This window comes from Populus euphratica, unplaced genomic scaffold (genome assembly GCF_000495115.2).
Source record: "Populus euphratica unplaced genomic scaffold, PopEup_1.0 scaffold44.1, whole genome shotgun sequence".
In the NCBI taxonomy this organism is placed as follows: Eukaryota; Viridiplantae; Streptophyta; class Magnoliopsida; order Malpighiales; family Salicaceae; genus Populus; species Populus euphratica.
Genome location: NW_011499865.1, coordinates 768,556 through 775,617, shown reverse-complemented (window position 1 = coordinate 775,617; position 7,062 = coordinate 768,556).

Below are 7,062 nucleotides of genomic sequence, written 5' to 3'. Positions count from 1 at the left end.
TTTTAATTAATTCAAATCAAATATAAAATACAAAGCATATTAACCAAACACAAAAAAATATTTTTTTTAACCACAGTTTTACCAAACACATAACTGCTTTTTTTTCACCATAATTTTAACCACAGTTTTTTAACCAAATACAAGAAACTGCTTTTTTTAAAACCACAACTTCAACCACAGTTTTAACCAAACACTAATTTTTTTGAAATCAACCTCACAAAAAGTACTTTTTATTAAACTGTTTTTTTTACACCACAACCACAAAAGTTACCACAATACCAAACAAGCTCTTAGAAGCAGCCCCTTCTCGCCTCTTGATCCTAGGATGAATCTAGGTGTAGAGGATCTAGCTAGGCTTGGCTGTCGGAGGATGTTGATCTTTGTAGCTGAGGAAGACTATTTGACTGTTGCAACTAAGAATTATTATGACAAGTTGAAAAAGAGTGGATGGAAGGGAACTGTTGAACTTGTCGAGAATGAAAAGGAAGACCACTGCTTCCATTTGCTTGATCTCGATGGTGACAAGGCTTAGGAAATGAGGCATAAGTTTGTTTCGTTTCTCAAACAAGACCAATTCAATCTTTTGTAAAACTTTGTTGTCTATTGTCTTGGTAATGGAAGTCTTGGTATAGGTTTTCTCGGTTTTTTGAAATCAAGAACCAAATCGGTCAGTTTGACTCAGTTTTAGTTTTAAAAAAAAACCAGTTTGGTTGTTTTTTATAGGTAAAAACCGGACCAAACCGAAAATGATCACCTCTAGTCCTGATTTAGACATCATAGCATGAAATATGTGTATTTTATCAAATCATGTTTATTCTCAATATCATAGTCATTGATTATTTTTATAAGATTTGAAATTTCTTCAGATCTCATATTACCTTACGCAAGGACTTACAATCAATACTATTTCAGAACATATAGAACCAAATCCTCTAATTTACCTGAGGTGATGAATTTTCTTTTGATTACTCAAATACCTTTATATAATTCTTGTTATACTTAATATTTGCTTGTTTATTACATTTGATTAGGACAACGTGTAGCAGGATCAAAACATAACATTAATTCAATATATAAGATAATTTAGTAATTTCAAGTATAAAGATCACTTACAAAATTGTTACATGAGCCTTTCCATAGAAATATATAATCTTTTCATATGAGATTCTCATGCGTATCAGTTCAGTATGTTGAATAATAATATAAATCATATATCAGGGTCTCATTTAATAACTAAAGCTCTTGTGTTGAGATGATTCTGATATAATATCAAAGCTTTGACGATTAAAAAACGGTTATGAGTTCGAATTTTACTATTTTTATTTTTTTTTTAAAAAAAATCTAATTAATAATATAAAATAACATTTTTAAAAAAAAATAAAATCTAATTAATAATATAAAATAACATGGGCTTGTATGAGTTTGAGTTTTAAATTCAAAAAAAATTCATTTAAAAAGGTACGTAGAAGAATACTAAATTTGTATTATTTGATAATTCAAAATTAATTACCAACAAATGAGTGAGCAAAAGGAGGGGGGTTACTGGTAAAAAATTTCAAATGTATGTCGAATTAATGTATTAATGATACACTAACATCATCTAGTAAAGAATCAATATGGGATGTATAGTTGTTTAGGCTAATAATACAAAGATATCATAATCTCATTATAAAATAACTAATATCACGGAAAACAAAATCGCTCGACATGCACTCCTAATCTGAGGCATCCAAGAATACATCATGTCCAGTTCTCATAGAAAAGATCCCTTACGTGTGTGGTAGGCTAGAAAGAAAAGAATCCGCCCTCGTATTCCCGTTATTGTCACTCAAAAAATCAATTTTGCTGACCCTTTCCTCCCTCACTCTCGCATTAATTCTTGCTTGCCACTGAGACTGGGAATCCCACTGCCAGCCGGGAAGGAGGAGGGGATTCCTCCAGAGTAATGGCAAATAGTCTATCTATCTGAGCTCTGCATGGTGGACACAGATTCTAGCAGAGTGTAGCCTGTAACCTGTCGCCATCTATTTACTTTTTCCTCAAAAGTTCACTATTATTTTGAGAAAAATAAAAGTTAAAAGATTTATCTTGCCTTTGAAGCATTGGCTTTCTTTTTCTTTCTTTTTTCTGTTGCTAGCATAGAAAATTTAAATTTTTAGTGAAATAATATAGTTGTAAATGTTTTTGGGTAAAATAATATAATTTATATTTATCACAGTTTTAAAATTAAATATATAAAAAAAACATGATATTAAATAAATTGTATATTTTTAAATACGACAAGTTAAAACTCGGAGGAAAAGAAGAGAAACTGAAATTTAACTTTGTAATTAATAGGGTAAATTATTGCAATTTAGAATTATGACAAGATATATTATGGTGAATATCTTTAATTTATTATGCTAATTGAAAAAAAAAAATCTGTAACGTTATTACCGTGGAGTATGTGCAAACAAATCGTCTTCATCCTTTTTTTTAAAACGATAACGTATATTGCTTTTTAACATGTGAGGCAACGAATAAAAGAGATACAAGAGCTTGTAGCTTTTGAGACAGGACTCCATGAAATAAAATTAAAGAAAGAAATAAATAAATAAATAAACACTGAAGGGATGGTCAAAACATTGTTCCTCTAGATACAAATATTTTGCATGGGAATATTATTTTTATTATATTGTGCTTTAAAAGAAAAATGACAGGATAATGGTTGAGGGTAAAATTATTTTTGTAATAGAATTATTTTGGCATTTTAAAATTAATCGACCACAAGATGATTATTTTACTTTTTAATTGTATAGTAAAATGACATTGATGCCATTAAATGAAAAAAAATGTTTTTATTATTTTTTTGACCCTCAAATCAAGATAGTGACAATTAAATAACAATACAATGTATGTTTTTGAGGTTAAAATTAATATTGGGATTGGATACAATTTATTTATATATAAAATTTAACTATAAAAAATATTTTTTCTTAATTTTCTAGTTTTTTTTTCAAGAATTCTATGTACAAACCTTAATTTCAACTATAAAAATAATCAGTTTTACTTTTGATAAGGGTTAAAACATTTACTCGAATATCTAAATCTATTTTTTCTAATAATAAAACGTCCTTTAACAGCAGTCTATCAAGACTTGTTAGTTGTCACATCAAAAAAAATATCACATATAATAAATATCTACTAGATATTTATATCACAGGTCAAATATATATTTTTTTTAACAAAACAAAATTTGTATATAGAATTTTTTAACAAGTTTTTGTATTTTAAAACAATGCAAAATGGGCTTTCTAAATAACATAAAAAAAGACATATCAATCTAAATATAAATAAAAATAAGATTAAGATTAAGATTAATTTAAAAATTATAGAAACATAAAAAAAAATATATTTTTTTTAAAAAAACATTGTTATCCATAATAAAACTTGTGAGGTACACACGAACCATGAATCCAACCTAGTTTAATATTTTTTTTCTTTTAAATTTATAGCAAACCTAAAAAAGAATAAACAATGATATCTATAGTAAAACATAAGTGTTCATTTCATATATTTTTTTTAAATACTGTAAAACATGAGAGGGTAAATAATGCGGCTGCATAGTGTTCATTTCATATATTTTTTTTAAATTTATAATAAAAAATTTTAAATAATAATAATTAATATTATCTATAATAAAATATAAGAGAGTAAACAATACGGTTGCATAATCTTCATCCATATGCTTTAAATCTTCACCCATATGCTTTAAATTTTATATAACTTTCACAATATTTTTTTTCAAATGATTTAGATTATAGATAATATATAAAAGTTATGACTTTTCAGCACTATCAAGATACAAATTATTATTGATAGGAAAGGAATCTCACAAAACATTTTTACATGAATCCAGTGTAAGTATGTTTTCAAACCCAAATCCCATATAACTTTTCTAGTAAAAGATTACATAATTATATCTAATTTAATTTTTAATTTTAAATAAATTATAAACATAATCTATTTAAAAATAATTTAGACCCGAGTAGATTGAATATCAATTTAAACTATTATATATATATATATATATATATATAAATATCACCGGTTAAGCTACTATTTTATTAATATTATAAATATCTACATGTTGAATACATAAATTCTCTAATTCATTGACAATTCTAACAAAAAAAAACTCTCAAAAGCATATAATTATTTATCTTTAATTATAATTGATATTTCAATATTTTTACAATAGCTAAAAATATAGTCAGCGTTAAATATTAAAAATATATATAAAAAAAAAACTAAAAAGATAGAATGACAAAAAAATATTTATATTGAATATTGGGGTTATTCACTAATTAAATAGGATAAGTGTACGTGGGTTAAATAATTTTTTAAAATCTCAACTTGTATTTGACTTATAATATCAATTTATTTGGTTTTTTACATATTATTATTTATAATATCTATATTAATGAACTTCAACAGGTCAGGTCAGGTAAGGGAGGTTAGGCCGATTAATATAAATATTACATATACTCAGTTTTTTAAACAACCATAGAAATGACAATAGGTTACATGAACTTAAAGCTATATATATATATAGCGTTGAGGGTGCTCTGTTACACTATTTATTTATTTTTGAAAGAATCATCAGAATATCTTTCTATAATTATGTTAGTTTACATGGCAGCACTATGTTGGGACTCAAACCAAAAAAACTTATTTAAATAATAAAGAAGTATTTAACATTATTTATTAAACCTTGTTTAACAGGTTAATTTTGAAATTGTTTTATCTAATTCTTTTGATTAAAATTTAAAATTAAATAGGTAAAAGTTACTCTAATATAACCCAATTAATTTAAAAAATTTAAAAATGATTTGAGCAATTAGTTAAAAACATGGTTTAACTTTAAAAAACCACTTAATATGATATTCTTTTTTAATAGTAAGATATGAACATATTAAATTGATCTAATTTTCATAGCTTAATTTATCAAATTCATGATTTAAGTGATAAATTTTATTATATTTAATTTAATTTTTAAAAATTATTTTTTACTCAAATATACAATAACAAAATAGATATTTCTAAAATCAAATATATATAAAATATCAAAATATTTATTTGAGACTGTGATAACTTTATAGAAAACAATTTAAAACAATTCATGAAGATAAATTCAAAACCAAGAAAACATTGAAAGATAAATTAAAAAAAATAATTAAAATAAATTAAAGAAATCAAGGATAAATTGAAAAAAATAATTAAAATAATTAAAATAAATTAAAGAAATCATATCCTTTATATATATATATATAATGTGAGCCAATCCTACCCACATAAAAACAAAAACAAAAGACTAACACATGGATATTACTACCAGACCAAAAAATGGAATATAATCACGGAGGGCAAGGAATTATGAGCAATTTCATTCTCGACAATGTATCACGGGAATCATGCACTGAGCCACTGTGGACGTCTTGAATCAAGTTGATTGAAAATGGATTCGTACCTCAGAATCATATTATAATAACCAAAAAGCCCAACTTGTGAAACATCATTCAGAATCCTAAGCAGTCTCTTGTCAAACGAGCTCCCATTAATATCGTGAAATGCCTTCGTTTCGTTGCGATTGCTTCGATCATCTGGCGTTCTGGATGGTTTTAAGCCACATGATGGGTGCAGAAAATGCTGTTTTCTCCCCTTTTGGTTTTCGGTGATCTGCCTACTCTCTCACACACTCCTATGTCCTTGCTGTGAAATGATCAAACTCTGTAGCATAGCTACAAGAACGCTACAATGACATATGCTTCCCCCAAGATCATTATTTTCGTTGTTATTGTCTCTTTATTTTGAGTTTAATTAGGCCCTTCATTTAGGACAAAAAACAAAAGATTTAACGAGGCCCTGTGGGTTTTGGTCATCCTTTTTAGACTTGGAATTTGTCGGCTTTGGGCCCATTATACATTTTAAATATACTTGAAGAAATTTCTTTTTTCTTTTTTTTTATTGAAAATAATATAGTCTTGAGATTCAAGACCATTCTGCATGCTGACAATCCGTGAGAGTGGTTTTGCAAGACCATTGATTCAACTTTTATTTTGGGAGATGACATTTAACATTTTGTCTACATAGCTTGAAAAACTACTCCTATCTTGTACTTTGATACCCTAATAACACTCTGCTTTTATGGTTTGAAAGATATCTACTGCCTGCATCCTCGTGGCTCATTATCTGGATCTATAATCTTGGTTTTAACTAATAATCACGTCGTGGTGATCAGTTATATATATCTATGTAAGATTTAACTCTGAAGTCTGAATTATTATTCATTTATGTATTAAAAAAATACTGCCTGTGGAACGTACAAGCTATATATAATATTTTTTGACATATCGTGGAAGCATAAGAACCATGATACGTAATGTACAAGGACCGATCTATCTGGCTTTCATTTTCCTGGCTAAGCAATCGAGGCTGTAAAACTGATGCCAGGGCCCAAGGGCGTGCATAGAAGGCTATAAATTCTCAAATTTTTGGACCCCCCACTCTGCCTAGTCAGTTTCCGAATCCACACAACTCAGACGCAAAACTCGTAGGAAAACAACAGGATGCTGGTCTAATAACTGAGAGGATGGTTACTTAATTTATGCAAAAATATACACAGGAGAGGAGAGAGAGTGTGTGTGTGTCAAGCACGCATGGCAAGATCCCCACGCAAAGACATTGGCTCCCTCTTCCTCTAGCTAACTTCACCGTGACGCTCACGAATGAGAAATGTGGGATTTTTTTTTGTATCAATTTAGACCATGTAGATTGTAGGTTGTAGCTAGAAGGTTAGGGACAGATGGTTTTCTATATTTAGATGGGTAGCCGTGGTGGAGATTATTAGGAGATAACAAATCCCTTTGGTTTCTAGAATCATTTCAAGAGATCGTGTCTGCCAGGTCCATGGCATAAAAGACAAATATTAGACGAAGCAAGAAATCCCAGATATGGGATGCCACGGGCCCTTCCCCTCTCGTGTCTTCTTTCAATCGATTTCGTGCACGGGGCAGAAACCGA